Consider the following 20,549-nt stretch of genomic DNA (forward strand, 5'->3'; position numbering starts at 1 on the left):
AAGCTCTATCTCGGCTAACATTATCGAGACTAATTATAAACTGGTATACCGCTGGTATCTCACATCTGTTAGATTAAGCAGAATATACCTATCTCGAGATAATAAATGCTGGAGGAACTGCACATTGGAGGGGTCATATATGGTGGTCCTGCCCTAGGTTATTACCATTTTGGAGATGGAATGCTCACACAGGTGACTGATCTAACTATTCCCTTTACCTCTGAAATTTATTTGCTCTCTGCCTATCCTTCGACATGGCCACCAAATGCGCGGCTAGACAAAAACTGCGGCTCACTGGCATAAGGAACTTTCGCCTACTGCGGAGGCAGTCAGGAAAAGGACCTGGTCAGTGCATTACTGGTACTATTTATCGGTCATACAGAAAGACACTATTGCTTATCACATCCAAATCTGGGAACCTTTCCTACGATGGCATAAGACATTTTGAGGACTGGAAAACATGTGCTGGTAAATCATTTGGTTCTATGGTTGAAACCTTAGGGGGTATCCTTGACATTGGAGTTCTTTGGGTGATGGAGTTTGGGAGTTCGTTGGTTTGAGGCCATGAAGATACATTTGAAAGCTAGTTCTATAGTAGCAGGAAAGGACTTATGAATAGCCCTAGTGTGCTTTGAAGAGGGGGGAGGGGGAGGGAGGGGGAAGTGGGATATATGGGGATAAAAATTGTTTTGGCTGGGCATGTTTATTGTATTCTGAATATTGTTAACCATTGCTGTACAATGATGATCTATCATGTTTTATTTGCAAATGCTTTGCCAATAAAAATTTAAAAAAATAAACAAAAACATTTTGTATAGTTTAAGAAAATGTTATACTTTGGTGCCTTATTGTTCAGGCCCTGAATTTACAAAGACATTGAAAAAAACCAATAAATTGTCTCACGGTTGTTTGTTACATGCTGCCTATTTCTCTCATGGGAAAGCCAAGTCCGAGCAGTAAGGCAACCCTGCCACAAGTTACATTTGCTGATACGGGACAATTTAGAGTTGTTGGAATGATAATCTTTTTTCTCCTGCAACCTTATACTGCCCACATTCCCTCAAACTATTTATTTATTTATTTAACTTCTTTTACTATACCGATACTCAAGACCAGGTCTTATCGTACCGGTTTACAATAGAACAGGGGGAAACCAATTAACATCTAGGTAGAAGGTAAAGTTACATTAAACAGGGAGCGTAAAACATGGGAGATGGAAGGCGGGACGGATTTTAAACTATAACAACTGGAGAGTGATAAATATAATCAACAAAAAACAATAAACAATATGATTAGTGATACATAAACAGAGATTTATCCTAGGCGATTATTAACATGGTATGTCCAGTGGGAGGTGGGGGGGGAGACTAAACTAAATAATAATAAATAATAAAATAATAATAATAAATAATAAAAAATAAAAAAAAATCCACAATCCAGGTAGAAAGATTATGGGTAAATCTGAGTAGCGAGAGTTCTTCCATCAAATTCAGGTGGTGTTGCTCCCATCCTGGGCACTACTTCCTGGGCATGGCGATTCTCCCCAGTCTCTTGGGTCGGAAAAGTATCTTCCTCGCCACTCTAGGTAGCCATTTCCGCCATTTGAAATTAAAAACCTTTGTATGCAAGAATTTCAAGTATTTGGCTGGGACTTCTACTGGGAGAGTCTGAAACAGATATAGCCATTTCGGGAGCACGTTCATCTTAATAACTGCCACCCTCCCTAACCATGAAAGTGTGTAGGGGCACCATACATCCAGATCCTTAGCAGTTTTTGCCATCAGCGGGAGATAGTTCAGTTTAAACAAATGCATCCAGTCCGCCCCCAATTGTATCCCTAAACATCTGATACTGTGGGAGGCCCAATTAAAAGGAAAATGGGCCTGATCATCAGTAAGTGAAACATTTAAAATTTCTGATTTGGTCATGTTTACTTTAATGCCCGATATAGCACTGAAGCGGACTAGTTCCCGCACCAGTATTGGCAAAGTTAATTGCGGATGGGCAATTGAGAAAAGAATATCATCCGCAAATAACAATATTTTATATTGAGAAGCACTGACAGTGTTCTCCCCTTAATGTCAGCATTGTGCCTTATAAATGCCAATGGTTCCATGAACAAAGCAAAAAAATAGAGGGGAAAGGGGGCATCCCTGGTGGGTGCCTCTGCCCAATTCAAAAATAGTGGAGTACGAGCCATTGACCTTAATACATGCCCTGGGCGATGTATACATTGCTTTCAACCAGGTCTGAAAATTCTCCCCAATCCCACTTTTTGCAATACCTGAAACAAGAAGCCCCATTGTACCCTGACAAAGGCTTTCTCCGCATCTACCGCCATTAATACGGATGGCGTCTTGGTCTTGCGAGCCTTCCACATTAAATTGACAATTTTGCAGATATTATCCCCCGCCTGCCTCCCTTGTATAAAGCTCAATTGGTCACTATGTATCAATAAGGGAAGTACTTTATTCAATCTACTGGCCAATATGTTTGCTAAGATTTTTAAATCTAAATTTGAGAGAGATAGGGCCTATAGGAGCCATAGAGGGATTTGTCCTTCCCAGGCCTCCGTAATACAGTAATGCCGGCCAAATCCATTGAAGGTGGTAAAACTGGTTGTTTTAATAATTCATTATAGACCTTTTGCAAATGTGGAATAAGCAGGTCACTGTACTTCTTATAGAAGAATCTGGAAAAGCCATCCAACCCTGGGGCTTAAGAGATGATATAGCATTAAATATCTCCCCTTGTGACACCAGCCCATCTAGCGCTATTGATTTGTTCTTCAGTCAATACAGGCATCTTGACCTCCATCCAAGATAGGATGGTCATTAGTATAAAGTTTGTGATAGAATTGGACAAATCTGTCCCATATGCTGGTATTATCCATCACATATTTCCCCTTAACATCCTTAATCTTTAAAACATGACTGGGATATCTGCTGTTTCAATTACCGTGCTAACAATTTTCCTGGTTTGTTTCCCTTGGCAAAATAGGTGCGCCTGGAACTATCCATTTTACTGTGAATATCTCCATCCAGAATGGCTCTGAGTTCATTTCTTTTCTTATCTAGCTCCCGTAAAATTTTCCCTCCCCCATGCACTTTATGCTTCTGTTCCAACAGGTCTATATCCCTCAGCAAATCCATGCGGGACTGTTGGGACTGCTTTTTGTGCGCTACTGCTTTAGCGATGACATTTCCACGTATAACTGCTTTAAAGCAGTCCCAAACTATGCCTGGTGACACTTCCCCATTATCGTTAATAAGAAAATATTCCTTAATATCTTCCCGTATAGCCTTACTTAACTGCTTATCCGAAAGCAATGTGTTGTTCAGTCTCCAATACTTGATCCCTTGCTCGTCTGGTTGCAGACAAAAGGAACCCAGGATGAAAGCATGGTCAGACTACGTTATAGAACCGATCTTTGCCCCCTTGCACCCCACGTACCACTACTTACTGCCTAACCACATATCAATGCGAGAATATGATCCGTGGACCCTGAAGTAAAAAGTAATGTCCCTCTTGGAAGGATTTTGGAGGTGCCAGATATGCACTCCCCATGCTTCCATGAGAGCCTTTAAGCGTTGTCTATGCCCTTTTAGGCCACCCCTAGGTGGGTTGCTATGATCCACTTTGGGATTCAGAATGGTATTAAAGTCCCCACCCACTAATACCTGTCCTTGAATAAAATCACTTAATGATTGTTCAAGTTGTTTGAAGAATTCTCCCTGATTAACATTAGGAGCATAGACATTAATTAGTGTCACTAGAACGGTATCTAACTGAGCCACCAGGGCCAAATAGCACCCTCCTTTATCCCTCCTACAGGCTATAATTTCAACTCTGATCCTTGGAAAACATAGCCACTCCTCCCTTCTCCTTTTCTTCAGAATTTGAGGCCAAGAAGATTTGTGGATATTCCCTGTCCCATAAGAGACGCTCATCTTTTCTAAGTAAATGAGTCTCTGTGTTTAAAAAGGGATTGGATAAGTTCTTGGAGGAGAAGGCCATTACCTGCTATTAAGTTCACTTAGAGAATAGCCACTGCCATTAGCAATGGTAACATGGAATAGACTTAGTTTTTGGGTACTTGCCAGGTTCTTATGGCCTGGATTGGCCACTGTTGGAAACAGGATGCTGGGCTTGATGGACCCTTGGTCTGACCCAGTATGGCATTTTCTTATGTTCTTGTATAAAAAAAAATATAGAAGCTCAAAGTGTCTTAGCTTCCTCAAACAACAATTGCCTCTTCCGGGGATGGTTAAGCCCCTTGACATTGAGAAATACTAAAGTTAACTCAGCCATCATAGATACAGATTATACTATACAGCATTGACCCTAAGGTCAGTTCTACAGCCTGATGATTGCCATAAAGTGTGTGCGCAATAGCCCAAATCCCCTGTGCCGTTTCCCCATGAGTTTCCCAGCCCCTCCCCATCCCCCCAAACACAAGCAGTAGTGAGGTATCCATCCTCACCCTATCTGGAAGGAATGACGTCACCTCTTGCGGCCTAGATGAAGCTAATCTTATAAAGTGGTATATTGGACCATAAACCACAATTCTTCTGCCCCCCCCCCCCCCCCCCAATTCGTTAAAATAAAACAAGCTTCTTTCTCTATGCTCTATTATGCTTTCTTTCAACATGCATATTATGCAATGCAGGTTTAATACAGTGACTCCTAATTCTCCCAGATATAAACATAGAAATGACGGCAGAAAAAGACCAAACGGCCCATCCAGTCTGCCCAGCAAGCTCCCACATTTATCTGTTTCACCAACCACCAAGTTCAGGGCCCTTGTTGGTAACTGTTTGAGTGCTGGAAAATCCCCATTAAAAGAGGGGCTCCCTAGGCCAGCTACATGGCCCTAATTACAATTCTCCACAGCTGCCATAGTTTAATACAACAACCCTTTCTACACAGCTCCTAGCTCATAGTGTTGTTAATTCCCAAAACATTTCCTTTTCTTCATAGTAATTCCTACTTGGTTCCCAACAACAGAAATAAGTGCTCTCAACATTTAAAATAAAACCTCCTCCCTTTGCTTTTTCAGTAATAGACCTAGCAACTCTAATTAACCCCTAACAGTGCTAGAGACTCTCATTCAACAAACTGCTGCACAGAAGTGAAAAGGGAAGGAGATATCTTAGAGCTGACTTAGCTTTAGAATAAAGGTGCACCTGGGCACCGTTCTCCTTCTGCCTCGGCCTCTCCATCCTCTCTCCTGGATTGCCTCCTGCTCTCCCTGCCTTCTGGAGGGCCCCTCGCTTTATATGAGTTAGACTACTCCTCCCTAGGAAGACACCACCTCTTTGTTTCCCTGCCCCCAACACTTCCAGGGGCTGACTACCAGGGCATCTGGGAAATGTAGTTTCCCTTTACTTTCTCAAAAGCACCTCCCACCTGAAGGAAAAACCCTTAAAGCTTTACAGCGCAGAGACTCGCCACTGGCTCAATCACCACACCAGGCTGTTCCTAAAAACTCTTGCTCCTACCCCACAATCTTTTTTGCTTCCTATTCCATTTTTGCCTGTCCTTTTCCTTATTGTTATCCCCCCCCCCCCCCCCCGTTCTCTAAATTCCCTTGGATGATTCTATTGTGCGGACTCTTCTACCTGCACTACAGTTTTCCTCAGTTCCCTCACACAGGCTCCCTCTGTCCCTCCCTCTCTGTCACACATTCTCCCTCCCTCTCTCTCTCTCTCTCTCACACACACACACACACGCACAGGGTGGGCCTTCATCTTCTCCGCGAATGGCGTGCCGGGCCTTCAACTTCGCGCTCACTATTCGTGGCATGCCAGGGTCTCCTCTGCCATTTTCTGCGCAGAATTTGGCAATTAGGTAATTCTGCGCAGGGGAGAATTCTGCGCAAATTCTGCGCTCCGCAGTAACGCAGAAATTCCCCAGGACTAGTCAGTTCCTATGGCTTCAGTGCAAGAACCTCTGGTCATGAACAGCTGGGGCTACAGGTTCAGTCCCCACCGTCCCTGTCAATACTCTAAACTTCCCACCAATTTATTTATTTTATTTATTTTATTTAATAACTTTTTTATACCGGCATTCGTAGGACACATCATGTCGGTTTACAAAAAACTGAGAAGGAAAGGAAATTACAATGAACAGGGGAGGGGGTAACTGGGTGAGTACACAAGTAAAAGAGAGGATATTTAACAAGCAGCGATACAACTATTTGCATTCGGTTAGGGTTATATATGCAAATGAACTAATATACAATGTTACATGGCATGTGCACTTGACACATTTCGCATGTGGAACTTGATTACAGTAGCGCGGGGCTTGTGCACTTGATACACAGTGACGGTTACAGAGGGGGGGGGGGTGTGGGGGGGGGAAGGTTGCAGGGGAGGGGGGTGTGGGGGGGGGAAGTTCTGGGGTGGTTGAAAAGTATCAGGTAAGGGTATAGGCTAGGTTGGGATTAAGGTGAATAATGGGTAAACATCGGCTAGGATTGGGTGGAATTAGGGTATGCTTGTTTAAAGAGCCAGGTCTTGATTCCTTTTTTGAAATGGCTCAGGGATGGTTCTAAGCGGAGTGTGACGGGTAGGGAATTCCAGAGGGTAGGGCCCGCAATGGAGAAGGCTCTATCCCTAGTGGCGGTGAGGTGTCCAATTTTAAGTGAGGGAGTTTGGAGAGTGCCAGCAAGGGAGTTTCTGGTGGGGCGGTTAGATTGACGGAATTGTGGCATGTCTTCAAGCCAGGGTGAATTGTTGTTGTGTAGTGTGTTGTGGAGGATGGTAAGTGTTTTATATTGGGAACGGAAGGTGATGGGGAGCCAATGGAGGTCTTGGAGTATGGGGGTGATGTGGTCAGTTTTTCTGGTGTTTGTTAAGATTCTTGCCATGGCATTTTGGAGAATTTGGAGTGGTTTAATGGTAGAGGCGGGGAGTCCTAAGAGGAGGGAGTTGCAATAGTCGAGTTTGGTAAGTATGGTGGTTTGCATAACTGTGCGGAAGTCATGGGCGTGGAGAAGGGGCTTAAGTTTTTTGAGGATTTGTAGTTTGTAGAAGCCTCCTTTTAGGAGTGATTTAATGTGGGATTTGAAGCAGAGTTGATTGTCTAGGCTTACTCCTAAATCTCTGACACAGGGCGGTAGTGTGTGATATTGTGAGGCGTCGAGGGTCAATTGGTGGATTGAGTTGAGGGGTTGGTTAGCTAGGATGAGGATTTCAGTTTTCGATGTGTTAAGTGCTAGATGGAGATTGGAGAGGAGAGAGTTAATGGATGTCAAGCATGTTTCCCAGTATTGAAGGGTTTCGCTGATGGATTTTTGAATTGGAATAAGCATTTGTACGTCGTCAGCGTACAGGAAGAATTTTAGTCCTAGTTTAGAGAGGAGGTGGCAGAGGGGGAGTAAGTATATATTGAAGAGGGTGGAGGATAGAGAGGAGCCTTGGGGTACCCCTTGTGTGAGGGGAATGTGTGTGGATTCAAAATCGTCGAGCTTGACTAAGTATTTGCGATGTTCTAGGTATGAGGAGAACCAGGATAAGGCTGTGTTTGAGATGCCTATCTCTGCTAATCGTGATAAGAGGATTTGATGATTTACGGTATCGAACGCGGCTGAGATATCGAGGAGGGCGAGTATATATGATTGTCCGTGGTCCATGCCTTTGAGAACGGTATCCGTTAGTGCGAGTAGGAGTTTTTCGGTGCTGCGGTCTTTACGAAAACCATATTGGGTGGGGTGTAGGATATTGTTTTCTTCTAGGAAATCGGAGAGTTGGGTGTTAACCACTTTCTCCATGATTTTAGATAAGAAGGGCAGATTGGAAATGGGTCTGTAATTTGCAGGGTCATTGTGGTCAAGGGTGGGTTTCTTTAGTAGTGGCTTCACGATGGCGAGTTTAAGTGGGTCAGGGACTTTCCCGGAAGTGATGGAGCAGTTTACGATATCTGCTATAGGTCTTGCAATGGCGGAGGGAATGGAGAGTAGGATTTTTGATGGGATGATGTCTGCGCTATGAGTGGATGGTCGCATCTTTTTTAGTATGGATTCCACTTCCATTACGGAGGTAGTGTCAAGGGAGTTGAGGTTAGTGTTGTTGTCGATTGGTAGTGGGTCTGTGGGTACGGGGTTAGGGGGTAGGCGTGTTAGAATTTTGGAGATTTTATTTTGAAAGTAGTCGGCTAGATTCTCACATTTCTCTATGCTGTTTGTTTCTTGTGAGGATGGAAAGGGGGACTTTGTGAGTTCCGTAACAAGGCAAAATAAGGCGTTTGGATTGAATTTATAACTGTGGATTTTTGCTGCGTAGAAGTCGCGTTTGGCGTGGATGGTTGCTTGTCGGTAAGAATGCAATGTGTGTTTGTAGGACATTTTGTGTGTGGGTGTAGGCTGTTTACGCCAGGTACGTTCTTTGGTTCTGAGGTCTTGTTTTAGTTTTCTAAGTTCATCGGTATACCATGGCTTTCTCTCGGTACGTGTGGGCGTTATAGTTTTATGGATTATGGGGCAAAGATCATTGGCTATGTTGGAAATGGACTTATTCCAAGATAGAAGGGCAGTGTCTGGGTTTGTTAAGTCGAGGTTTTCACTTACTTCGCTGAATGCTAGGGAGAGTTCCTCCGAGGAGCATTGTTTACGGAGGGAAATTGTTTTTTTAAGTGAGCTTGCAATTGGTGTATCAGTATTGATGGTGAGGTGGGCATTGATGAGAAAATGGTCTGACCATGGGACAGGGGTGGTGGTGGGTGTTTGGGGTACTGTAATGCATGTGTTTACAAAGAGGAGGTCGAGGGTGTGGCCAGCTTTGTGTGTGGGTTCAGAGATTAGCTGTCTGAAGCCCAGAGCTTTGAGGGTAAGAAGTAGGGTTTCACAAGCAGGTGTGTTGGGGTGGGTGTCTACGTGGAGATTGAAGTCTCCGAGTATCACTGCGGGTGTGTCTGACTTTATGTTGTCGGAGATGTATTCAATGAGTGGTGATGGGTCCTGTTCAAGTGTGCCAGGGGGGGCGTAGATGAGGCAGATTTGCAAGAATTTAGATTTAAAAAGGCCGATTTCAAGTTTTGGGGGGGGGGAGCTGGTCTGTAGCTTGAGGTTAAGGACTTTCTTGGTTGCAAGGAGTATGCCGCCTCCTCTTTTTTTGGGCCTAGGGATGGAGAAAATGTCGTATGCCTGTGTTGGGAGTTGGTTGATAAAAACATGGTCTGAGTTCTTTAGCCAGGATTCTGTGATAGCACAGATATCTGGGTTGGAGTCAGTGAGTAAGTCTTGAAGTATGGGGGCTTTCTTTAGGATGGACTGAGCGTTGAATAGGGAGATGGTCAGTGTTACTAGGCCTAGCAGCTGTGTTAGGGGGGAGATCATGATGGGTACAAGGGATTTGTGCTGGGTAGAGGAGTGAGGGTGTGCTGGGCGGAAGGTCCGTTGGTGGGGGTGGTGTATGATTGGGATGGTGGGGAAGCACATTTTGGGAGGGGACAGGTGGGGGGTAGGTAGATGGATGGGTAGAGGTCGGTCGAGAGGTTGGGGGGGGGAGATAGAGTATAGAGTAGTTTGATTGGGGCAGGTGTGATAGATAGTATGGCGTAGGTTTCAGGGGAGTGACCAGGAGCAGGGCTATATATTTAGTGATACATAGTGTAATGATACAGTGTGATATGATAGTGTAATATGTGGTGTAACATACATTGTAAATAAAATGGTACAACTAATTCAGACATATTAGTACAGTATGGTTCAATGTAGTGGGGACAGGCTATGCAGCGCAATATAGTCCAGTGGCCTATTATAGGCTATGGGTGTGGTGGCATAACATATAGTGAGAGGTTCCAGTGAGCTTACCAGATAGATGGTAGGGGTCTGGCAGGAAATGGTTTATACACGCAGTTATCCGGCCTCCGATGCAGGTAGGAGGTCATGTAGTCTCTTGGTCTTGGAAGTTTTTATAGGAAGTTTTGGGTGCAGGGTTCTGCTGCCGGGTCTTTTTGAACATGTAGAGAGGTTCGGAGTTCGTAGGTCTTCTTTTTTGTGGTCTTTTGCGGCAGTGATGGAGTCATGCTTCATATAATTGTATCATTGATATTTTAAAATCTTTTTTTATGTGCAACTAGCTGTACCCGGCCACGCGTTGCAGTGACAGAGCCAGGTTAAGTGGAAAAGAAAGAAAAGAGAATGGGGATAACTGCCCCCTGCCCTCCCCCCCCCCCCCGAACATGGACGCAATAACATCCCCACACCCCCCCCCCTGCAGGCCCGGCGATACCTGTCAAAAATGGTAGTCGGTGGAGCAGGCGTTCATTCCGGCATGGAAGTATTGGCGTCTGGCCCTCGGCAGCCAGCACTGAAACTGTCTCCGGCTGTTAGAACTTACTCTGTCAGTAGGGTGGAGCAATGGGAGCGGTCGTCTCGCTCAGATAGTAAGGGCGAAGGTGCGCTGGTTGCCAGTCCAGAAAATGGCATCGACGGGCCCTCGCCCTTACTATGTCACATGGGCTACTGCCGCCTTTGGCGTTCCCGAGTGTCCTAGTAAGGGACAGAGCCGTCGGCGCCATTTTGATTGCTGGCAGCCGACGGCCGTAGTGTATGCAATGTGTCCCGGAGCAGTGTTGCCCGCCCCTCCCGCTGGAGCAGCCCGAACTATTTTGCAGTTTTGCATGCATTCGGAGTGTGTGGGCACTAAGTAGAAAAGTCATGTGCGTGGGGGGTGTGAGGAGGGTGTTTTTGTGTGAGTTCGTAGGGTGTGGGAGTTGCAAACATGTGGCATGTGAGTGGCCTCCCGGTGTAGCATGCTGGAATTTTGTGGGTTTGTGTGTGTTTTGGGAGGGTGTGTGAAGTAAGTACAATTGGCTTGTGTGCGGGGGGGTGTGAGGAGGGTGGATTTGTGTCTGGTCGGAGGGTGTGTGAATCCCAAACATTGGTCACGTGTGTGTGTGTGGGGTGTGAGCGTTTGTGCAAGGTGTAAGAGCTTGCGCTTACGTCCAGCAGATGTCGCTGTTTTGTGGAACCAAATTTTAAAACTTTTTACCAGCCCCCCATATGTAATGTAAGTGTAGAAGAACCTTGCTGTATGTGAGGTGAAGCTTGTGTCCAAATTTGAAAGCAATCGATTCAGTGGTTGCTGAGATTAGCGATTTCGTACAAACTATTTAACATTTTTATTTATATAGATTATCAATTTGGTGGTTTTTTCCCCCTGATTTGTTATGGAGAAGAAAAGGATCCAGATCCATTATACAACAGAAACTACATATTTGTTTTCAGAAAAGAGTAGATTTATTTTTATTTTTTTTATTTATTTGTCTTTTCTCTACCGTCATTAAGGTGGGTACCGTCACAATGGTTTACATAAAGGCACATAAAAGTAATGCTATTATAATCTTTCATTTTACATAGGTGCCATAAGGTTCGGTAACAGTTTTTTAAACAAGATTAATTATTAGAAGAGTGTAAAAAAACATGTCCAGGTCAATTCTATAGCAGTTTGAGTACAGGACTCATTCTATAATTGTAACTTTATCCTTTACTGCAGGTTTTGATAAATGTTTATGATAAATCTGCTTCACTTTTTTGAAGGAGTTAATTAACATGTGGATAAAGGTGAACCGGTAGATGTAGTGTACTTGGATTTTCAGAAGGCGTTTGACAAAGTTCCTCATGAGAGGCTTCTAGGAAAAGTAAAAAGTCATGGGATAGGTGGCGATGTCCTTTCATGGATTTACAAACTGGCTAAAAGACAGGAAACAGTAGGATTAAATGGACAATTTTCTCAGTGGAAGGGAGTAGACAGTGGAGTGCCTCAGGGATCTGTATTGGGAACCTTACTTTTCAATATATTTATAAATGATCTGGAAAGAAATACGACGAGTGAGATAATCAAATCTGCAGATGATACAAAATTGTTCAGAGTAGTTAAATCACAAGCAGATTGTGATAAATTGCAGGAAGACCTTGTGAGACTGGAAAATTGGGCATCCAAATGGCAGATGAAATTTAATGTGGATAAGTGCAAGGTGTTGCATATAGGGAAAAATAACCCATGCTATAGTTACATAATGTTAGGTTCCATATTAGGAGCTACCACCCAAGAAAGAGATCTAGGCGTTATAGTGGATAACACATTGAAATCGTCGGTTCAGTGTGCTGCGGCAGTCAAAAAAGCAAACAGAATGTTGGGAATTATTAGAAAGGGAATGGTGAATAAAACAGAAAATGTCATAATGCCTCTGTATCGCTCCATGGTGAGATCACACCTTGAATACTGTGTACAATTCTGGTCGCCGCATCTCAAAAAAGATATAATTGTGATGGAGAAGATACAGAGAAGGGTGACCAAAATGATAAGGGGAATGGAACAGCTCCCCTATGAGGAAAGACTAAAGAGGTTAGGACTTTTCAGCTCGGAGAAGAGACGGCTGAGGGGGGATATGATAGAGGTGTTTAAAATCATGAGAGGTCTAGAATGGGTAGATGTGAATCGGTTATTTACTCTTTCAGATAAAAGAAAGACTAGGGGGCACTCCATGAAGTTAGCATGGGGCACATTTAAAACTAATCGGAGAAAGTTCTTTTTCACGCAACACACAATTAAACTCTGGAATTTGTTGCCAGAGGATGTGGTTAGTGCAGTTAGTATAGCTGTGTTTACAAAAGGATTGGATAAGTTCTTGGAGGAGAAGTACATTACCTGCTATTAATTAAGTTGACTTAGAAAATAGCCACTTCATGGAGTGCCCCTTAGTCTTTCTATTATCCGAAAGAGTAAATAACCGATTCACATCTACCCGTTCTAGACCTCTCATGATTTTAAACATCTCTATCATACCCCCCCCCCCCCCCAAGTCTATTCCATGAAACTGTTGCTAGTAATAGCAGTGGCTATGTTCTTATGTTCTTAGTTTTTGGGTACTTGCTAGGTTCTTATGGCTTGGATTGGCCACTGTTGGAAACAGGATGCTGGGCTTGATGGACCCTTGGTCTGACCCAGTATGGCATGTTCTTATGTTCTTGTAATATATTTAAAAAAATATATATTTTTTTTGTCCTTCAATGACTGCTTTACAAGGAAGGCAGAGTCGGAATCTTTGTGTCTGGGTCCCCAGGTGAAATGTAGTTTATGTAGTGCTTTGCTATCCTGTGTGAAACACATTGATTTGTTCCCCATTTCCTTAAAAAGGCATCACAACATGTCACCGTAATTGGCAGTCTTAGCAGAGGATTGATGATTATTTTTCATCTAGTAGAAAGTGAGATTATGCATGGACACTTTATTTACTTATTTTATTTTCAGTTTTTAGATAACACCTTGCAAGCTAATCATGAAGGACAGGCTGTGCACGTCGGCGCGTCATCTGGGGGCGGTGCCGTGGGAGTGGTTTCAGCCTGGGGGCGTTCCGGGGGCGTGGCCGCGGCCTCCGGACCAGCCCCCGGTCCGGAACACGGCAGCCAGCCCAGCACGCGCAAAGTTATACCTGCTTCGAGCAGGCGTAACTTATGCGACAGAGGTAGGGGGGGTTTAGATAGGACCGGGGGGGGGGGTGGGTTAGGTAGGGGAAGGTGGGGGGAGGAGGAAGGATAGTTCCCTCTGAGGCTGCTCCGATTTCGGAGCGGCCTTGGAGGGAACGGGTAGCGCGCGCAGGGCTCGGCGCACGCAAGTTGCACAAATGTGCACCCCCTTGAGCGCGCCGACCCCGGATTTTATAAGATACGCGCGTACTTTTGTTCACGCGCGCGCCGGTTTTTAAAATGTGCCCCTGATGCTATCTCTTACTTACACATGAAAGCACTTATGCTCTCTATCTCACATGCACCCTTATGCGCTGTCTCTCACACACACTTATGCTGTCTCACCTGCACACTCGTGCTCTCTCTCTCACACGTTCCGCCTTGGGCACGTGGGCCTGGCCGCTGTAGCTGCCTCCTCCTCCTTAGTGGAAGCTAAGGTTGAGATTGGGGGTGCTGATGTTTGGACTCGGGGCACAGGCCCCATTTTCCTGGTGCTCATGACTCCCCTGGCTGCCTTACTTGGGACTCCTATGTATAAAAGGCAAATATCTAGTTTACTTTCCGTGGTGTAGAGATTCCACTGTACCACAAACTGGAGATAAGGCAGAGAGTAATGTGGGGCTAGCCTGGGCCTTCATGTTCTGTGGATAAACAGAAGAATTCAGCTTTGTTTTGTATCCAGTCCTGTTTGAATGCTAAATTTAGTTGTTAAAAAAAATATCAGTTTTAAAACATGTTTATGTTACTCTGAAATAGTTTTCTTTTGGTAAGGTTTGAACAAAAATGTGTAGACTTTGCATTTAGAAAACGAAGTGGAGTTAAATGTGTTATGAGGCATTAAAAGCACCTCCTACTGGGACTGTAGGTGGCAAAATTTAAATTCTCAGTGGTAGAGTTTTATGCAGTGTGGAATGTTCTTAGCATGAGGCTTTTACGTTGGATCATGGAACCGTTGGCACTAGAAAAATATTTTGTGATCTTGCAGGCTTAGGTCTAATTAGTGAAGAATTTCATGCGCGCAGTAGTTCCAGATCCCTAATAAATAAGGTCTTTCGCATATAGGCTCAAGATTGCTTATAATGAATGTTTGATTTAATGGCATTTTTTGCCAGGCTTCCATTTAATTAGGAAGCTGTCTTATGTTTATTTCTGGAATATGAACCCTGTTGCCATTGGTCTTTTTCCAAGAAGGAAGCATGGTGATGAGGCAGAAAATGGCACCGTTTGCTCTTCTCAGCAGGGTTTTTCATTCTGTGCAGGTGCCCAGTGTGTCACTGCTACTGCTTTGATGCAAAGTAATTGCATTGACGATACAGTAAAGGCCAAAATTCTGCTTTTGTGGAAAGGCAAAAGAAAGCGAAGGATATTTATGCTGGAGCAATTTGCACAGTGTCAGTGCGGTATATAATTATCAAATTTGCATTCTTTTCTACTGTATATTTAAAGACTGCTTTCTATCTGCGATTGTGTTGGATTGTTTGTAATCACTGTCAGTGATTATTCAAAGAATGCATTTGATCAGTGACATTTGTCAAGATATGAAAGCTTTGAAGGAAAATTTTTGCCACCCTATAGTTAAAAGCAAGGCAGCCATTAACTCTTTATTAATACCCGATAAAATATGGGTTTAAAGTGCGAGATAAGTAGCACGTAGTGAGATAATTATTATTCTGCTTGATTGTGATTATTAGGGATATTAATGGTATTGCTGGTACCACTGGCAATCATGATATAGACTTTTAAGCAGTAGATCCACCCAATCCATGTCTCTGGTAATAAGATCTATTAACAGCTTGACAGGGATTAAAATTATTAGTGCTCCAATGTCTGTTGGAAACAGCCTGGTCTTAGATGAGTTGGCTTCTGTTTTTATGCTTGTTGCAAATATTTCTCATAGCTAATTCACCCTGTGTGCTGCAGGAAATGCTTGGGCTCATTTATCATGCTTGAATTTTAATCGGAAATGGCTCTGTTAAGATTTTAAGCTGAAGAAGGGAGATGGAGCAGAGAGGCCTACTGAGTTTCAATCACAGATTGTTTTTTAGTTTGTGTGTATGTATATAAGAAACTGATATGCACATGAAATGAGCAAAGATTTATACTTGCGGGTATATTCAAGTTACTGTGATTATACAAGAAATTTGAAAGTGGTCGTGTACAACTTTTTTTTTTTAACCTTACAGTAATACATTTCTTCCAGATAAGATTCCAAGGTATTTTGAAATCCACATCTGCCTGGACCTACTTGATAATTTGGTTGCAGTATTGCTGTCTAACATTCTGGTGATTGGGGTTCATTTTCTAAGCCTGGCCAGCCAGGGCTGGGGGTGCTATAACCATTGCAGAGCAGTGATACCTAATAGAGTACACTAGCACTGGATGGCAAGCACCCCTGGGTTTCTGGGCTGGATGCGGGGATATTCTGGTAGTTGTGAGTGAGGCTCACTCAGGCTGATACAATACCATGCGCTGCATCCAGTGCATGGCTTAACGTGATTGGAGGTGCGATTTGGATGAGCATCCATAATCCCTGATGCAAAACGGGAATTATCTCGTATATGAATTCCATGCAGATGAGGCTCTTAGCTAATCCCCGCGATTCAAAAAATTTCCCATGCGGCAAAGGGTATGCCGGGCTCCAGGGCTCTCTGGAAAACCAAATTCCTGCTTTCTGTGATTCCTCCGCTTAGTATCGTCGCAATACTAAGTAGGAGGAACCACAGAAAGCAGATTGATGTGTAAAATAAATAAATAAATAAATAAATTCTGGGTGCCCAATATGCATGCAGAAAATAGACGGTCCAGGCCTTGTATCTTGTACACATTGAGCATCCATTTTCCCAGCCCGCACTTCCAGCCACTCTTCTGTGCGCCTGATGCCGATGAGTCGCTAGGGACACGCAGTTTTCCCTGGTGCCTCCGTTTTAGCGCGACCCTTCCTTTAAATAATGCATAGCGCCCAGGAGAGGTGGCTGGGCATGCGTTAGAGAGGGCGAGCCATCATGAGTGCCCGTTTTATGCGTGCCGACATTGCATCGGCCTGAAAGTGCCATAACTGTTTGAGTTATCTGGAAACCCAAAGGAGCACGAGGAAACTGCTGGAACTCAAGAACCATAAGATAAAAAAAAAATACACAGCTGTTGAAAGTTCCAGCTGCTTTCTCTCTGAAACTCGAGGCTCAGAGAATTTTCCCCATTTTATTTCTGTCGGGGGAAAATGCTTAGTACATAAACCACTAAGTGGCATCAATCTTTTTATTCCTTCAGAATGCTCCTTTGCAATTCTTTATTGCTCACGTAACAGACTGCTCAGTATTATCAATGGCTCATTTGAGCTGAGTTTTCTTGGCTTCCAAGTTTGAGTCAAAAGTGGCAGGTAAAACTGTCCTAAAACAAATAGCATGGATATGTTTCAGGGCAGGTTTGTTGACTTAAATAAACATCAGTAAAACCTCTGTGCAACTGAATAAGTAATGCATGTGCACATTATTGCTACTCCCATTACTTATTTACTAAGTGGTACTTAGAAGTGCCTGGCACTGTTCAGATCCATGTAACATAGGTCGTCTTCTGGTCTGTCCAGTCTGTCAGACAAGTTTTATTTATTCTTTTAATTTATTTTTATTCCGCTTAGTGAAGTAACGGCTGCTTCATCATGCAGGTTATCCCTTATCTTCATTTCCATCCTTTAACCACTTGGGATCCTCTGTGTTCATCCCAAATCTTCTGAATTGCATTACAGTTCTCATCTTAGCTACCTCTACCGGAAAGGCATTCATTGCATCCACTACCTTTTCTGGGAAGAATTATTTCCTGGTGGTGTTCTTGTGTCTACTCCCTTGGGGTTTTATATTATGATCTCTAGTTCTACGGTTTTCCTTCCATTGGGAAAGGCGTTATTTCCTAGCATGTGGATAGATGGATTCAGGACCAGTGGCTTATGCACCTCTTATCAGCAGATGGAGATGGAGCAAGCTGACGTCACAGTATATATAGTCCTGCCGCGACATCAGCCTGCCAGTATTCTCTGACTCCAACAGATGGTGGATGTGTATTTTCCTACTGGGGATTGCTTCAAAATTTAGAGGAGAATTAATAGGAGCTTTGACTTGCCTCGCTCTCCTTCGGTGATAACTAATGGTCCCTCTCCCAATTGAGAATTCCTGAGGTGATTTCCATGATCCCTCAGATGAGTGCCTTGGTCCGGTAGCTGGTTCTTCTGCTGGCGTGAACTTTGCTGATTTAACCGCTGAAAGGCAGCAGGTGCAGGAAGCTAAGCATGGCGGTATATGCCCTCTTCCCCGTAGCTGGATACTGTCTCTGTACTCAGCCGGGAAAGGCTGAGCTCAGGTAAGTTTAAAAAAAAAAAAGTCAGTACAGGGTTTGTTGTTAGTGCTTTTTCTGGTCTTCGTGCTCGGTGAGCTATTCCGATATTCGTTCCTGCTCCTGTGGGGGTTAAGGGACCTGGGCAGTCTGGCGGGTTGAGCAGCCCAGGGGGGCTAGGCCCCGTGGTTAGGCTTCCTGCTGAGCGCTGCATGGTAGGTCACAGTGGTGTTTTCTTTTCTGCGGATTCGGCTGCCCTCTGTAGGAACTTCGGTGCATGCAAGTACATCCAGCTGTGCATCTGAATTGTGCACCCAGTTTCTTTTGGGCACGCTGCCTGTGTGCACATTCTGGAGTGTATTGGTTGTGCAACCAGGATTAGCCTGGTGACAGTGCACTTAAATTTTGCGTCGTATAGCCTTGGGACACCTATATTTTGTACATGTGAACTTTGTGCACCTAATTTTTTTTTTAGTGAGAATTCGGCTGGATGCACATCTTCAGTTGCCTATTAAGCATACTGACGGACTAATGCTGCCTGTGGCTTAGAAACCTAAGTGCCTTTCCCTCTGTGCTGCCTGTCATATTTGGGTATCTCAGCCTGGAGTACCATCTAACTTATGCCAGTGCTGCTTAGAAGCTAAGGGAGAATTATCTTCCTAAGCTGGGTTCTTCCCAACCTGATGAGGGCCTGGTTAAGGACATAGGAGAGATGCCTGACCTTGGAACTCCCTTGACTGGTTCTTCAGCAGGGGACAGGAGCTCAGTGGCCACCGCACAAGTGCCTTCTGGTTTTGGCATAGATCCTTCTGCCTTTAATTGGGTAGAATTTTTTCAAAGATTGCAATCCTTTCTTCAGGTGCAGTCCTCAACCCCGTCTAATCCTGTCCAGTCAGATTCTCAGGCAGTGGCCTCTCCCTCTTCCAGTACTGCTGTTAAGTGCTGGAGTATAGCTTGATTGACTGTAGGTACTCCTGATAGGAATCCGGATGTCACTGTTGATGAGGCAGATCCTCCGGGACTGGAACCGTATAGGACTATGTTGTGGTTCTTTCATAGAGATGAACTGCTGGCCCTGATTTCCCAGATGTTGAAGAAACTGGGAGTACCTGGGGCAGAGTCCATATCTGAACCAAAGAAAAATCCCATTTTGGTTATTTTGCGTAAACCCTCTTGTTTTTTTCCTATTATGGAGGCCATTCAGGAATTGATGATCTTGAGTGAGAACGGGCTGTGATTTGGTCTGCACCTCAGCCAGAGGAGTGGCTTCAGTAATAGCGGCCAGGCATCAGTTATGGCTGAGAAATTGGTCGGCCAATGTGATCTCCAAAGCTAATCCTATGAAATTGCCCTTTAAAGGCTTGCTTTTGTTTGTGAGCGAGTTGGAGAAACTGACCAGTAAATGGAGTGAATCTCTGGTTCCTCAATTGCTGGAGGATAAGAAGCAGTTGCCGCACCCCTTTGGTATGAGGTGTCATCTCAGGGGTTCCAAGCAGTTTCATCCCTGCAGAAGCGTGACCTTTCAGAAGACTCGGCCTTTTGGTAGGTCTCAGTCAAGTCGCGGTCTCAGGTAGTGGTAGCCTCTCAATGAAGGTTTGCTGACCTACCCCCGGGAACAGGAGATAGGGGGGATGTCTCTCTCTCTTTTATCAGAGGTGGGTCAGAATCATATTGGGTCATGGGTCCTGGAGGTGATACAGGAGGGATATGCGTTAGAGTTTTGCAGTGTTCCTTGGGACGTGTTAATAGTGTCTCCCTGCCATTCCTTGCAGAAGAAGTAGGCAATGGAGTGTACACTGTCGAGTCTTTAGTCTGAGGGCTCACGTCTCAAGAAAATACAGGTCGATATTCCATTTATTTCGTTTTGCCCAAGAAGGAGGGCTCCTTTTGTTCCAACCTGGATGTCAAAGGGGTCAGCCATCATTTGCGGGTGACTCGTTTTTACATGGAAACTTTATGCTCAGTGATGATGATGGCTGTGCAGTCGGGAGAATTTCTGACCTCCTTGGATCTGTACAAGGCATACCTTCATATTCCCATCCGATTGGAGTACCAACATTTTCTGTGTTTCATGGTGTTAAGATGCCATTATCAGTTTCAGGCACTGCCTTTTGGTCTGGCCACCACTCACAGAACTGTTTTCCAATGTTATGGTGGTGGTGGCAGAGTTAAGAGAGGATGGGATCCTGGTACACCCATATTTGGACGACTGGTTGATTCGGGCCAAGTCTCTGAAAGAAAGCAGCCTGTTGACCTTCAAGGTGATCTCCCTGTTGCAGGAGCTCGGCTGGGTGGTGAATCTAGCCAAGAGCAGTCTTCAGCCATCTCAGTCATTGGAATATCTGAGTGTTTGATTCTGTTCAAAGCAGGGCAAAGTTTTCCTGCCAGAAGCTCATATTCAGAAGTTGGTGACACAGGTGCTTCTCTTGATGAACACTATACGCCTAACAGTGTGGTCCTATTTTCAGGTACTCTGTTTGGCAGCAACCCTGGAAGTAGTGCCCTGGGCGAGAGCACATATGCATCCTCTTCAGCGCTCCCTGCTGTCTTGTTGGAACCCGTAGTCTCAAGACTATTCGATTTGGCTTCACATGCCAACGGAAGTCTGCCCTCATCTCCAGTGGTAGTTGCAAGTGGATCATTTGTGAAAGGGAATCTCCCTGATATCACCGGTATGATTGGTACTCATGACAGATGCGAGCCTCCATGGTTAGGAGCTCACTGTCAGGAACTAACGGCACAAGAGTGCTAG

At 44.4% G+C, this 20,549-nt stretch overlaps 1 protein-coding gene across 10 annotated transcripts in view; it reads left to right on the forward strand.

Moving 5' to 3' along the window:
- The window catches only part of CHD9 (chromodomain helicase DNA binding protein 9), a 406,054-nt gene that overhangs the window by 157,356 nt on the left and 228,149 nt on the right, over positions 1-20,549 (forward strand). The window lies entirely within an intron of this gene.

This window comes from Rhinatrema bivittatum, chromosome 7 (genome assembly GCF_901001135.1).
Source record: "Rhinatrema bivittatum chromosome 7, aRhiBiv1.1, whole genome shotgun sequence".
In the NCBI taxonomy this organism is placed as follows: domain Eukaryota; kingdom Metazoa; phylum Chordata; class Amphibia; order Gymnophiona; family Rhinatrematidae; genus Rhinatrema; species Rhinatrema bivittatum.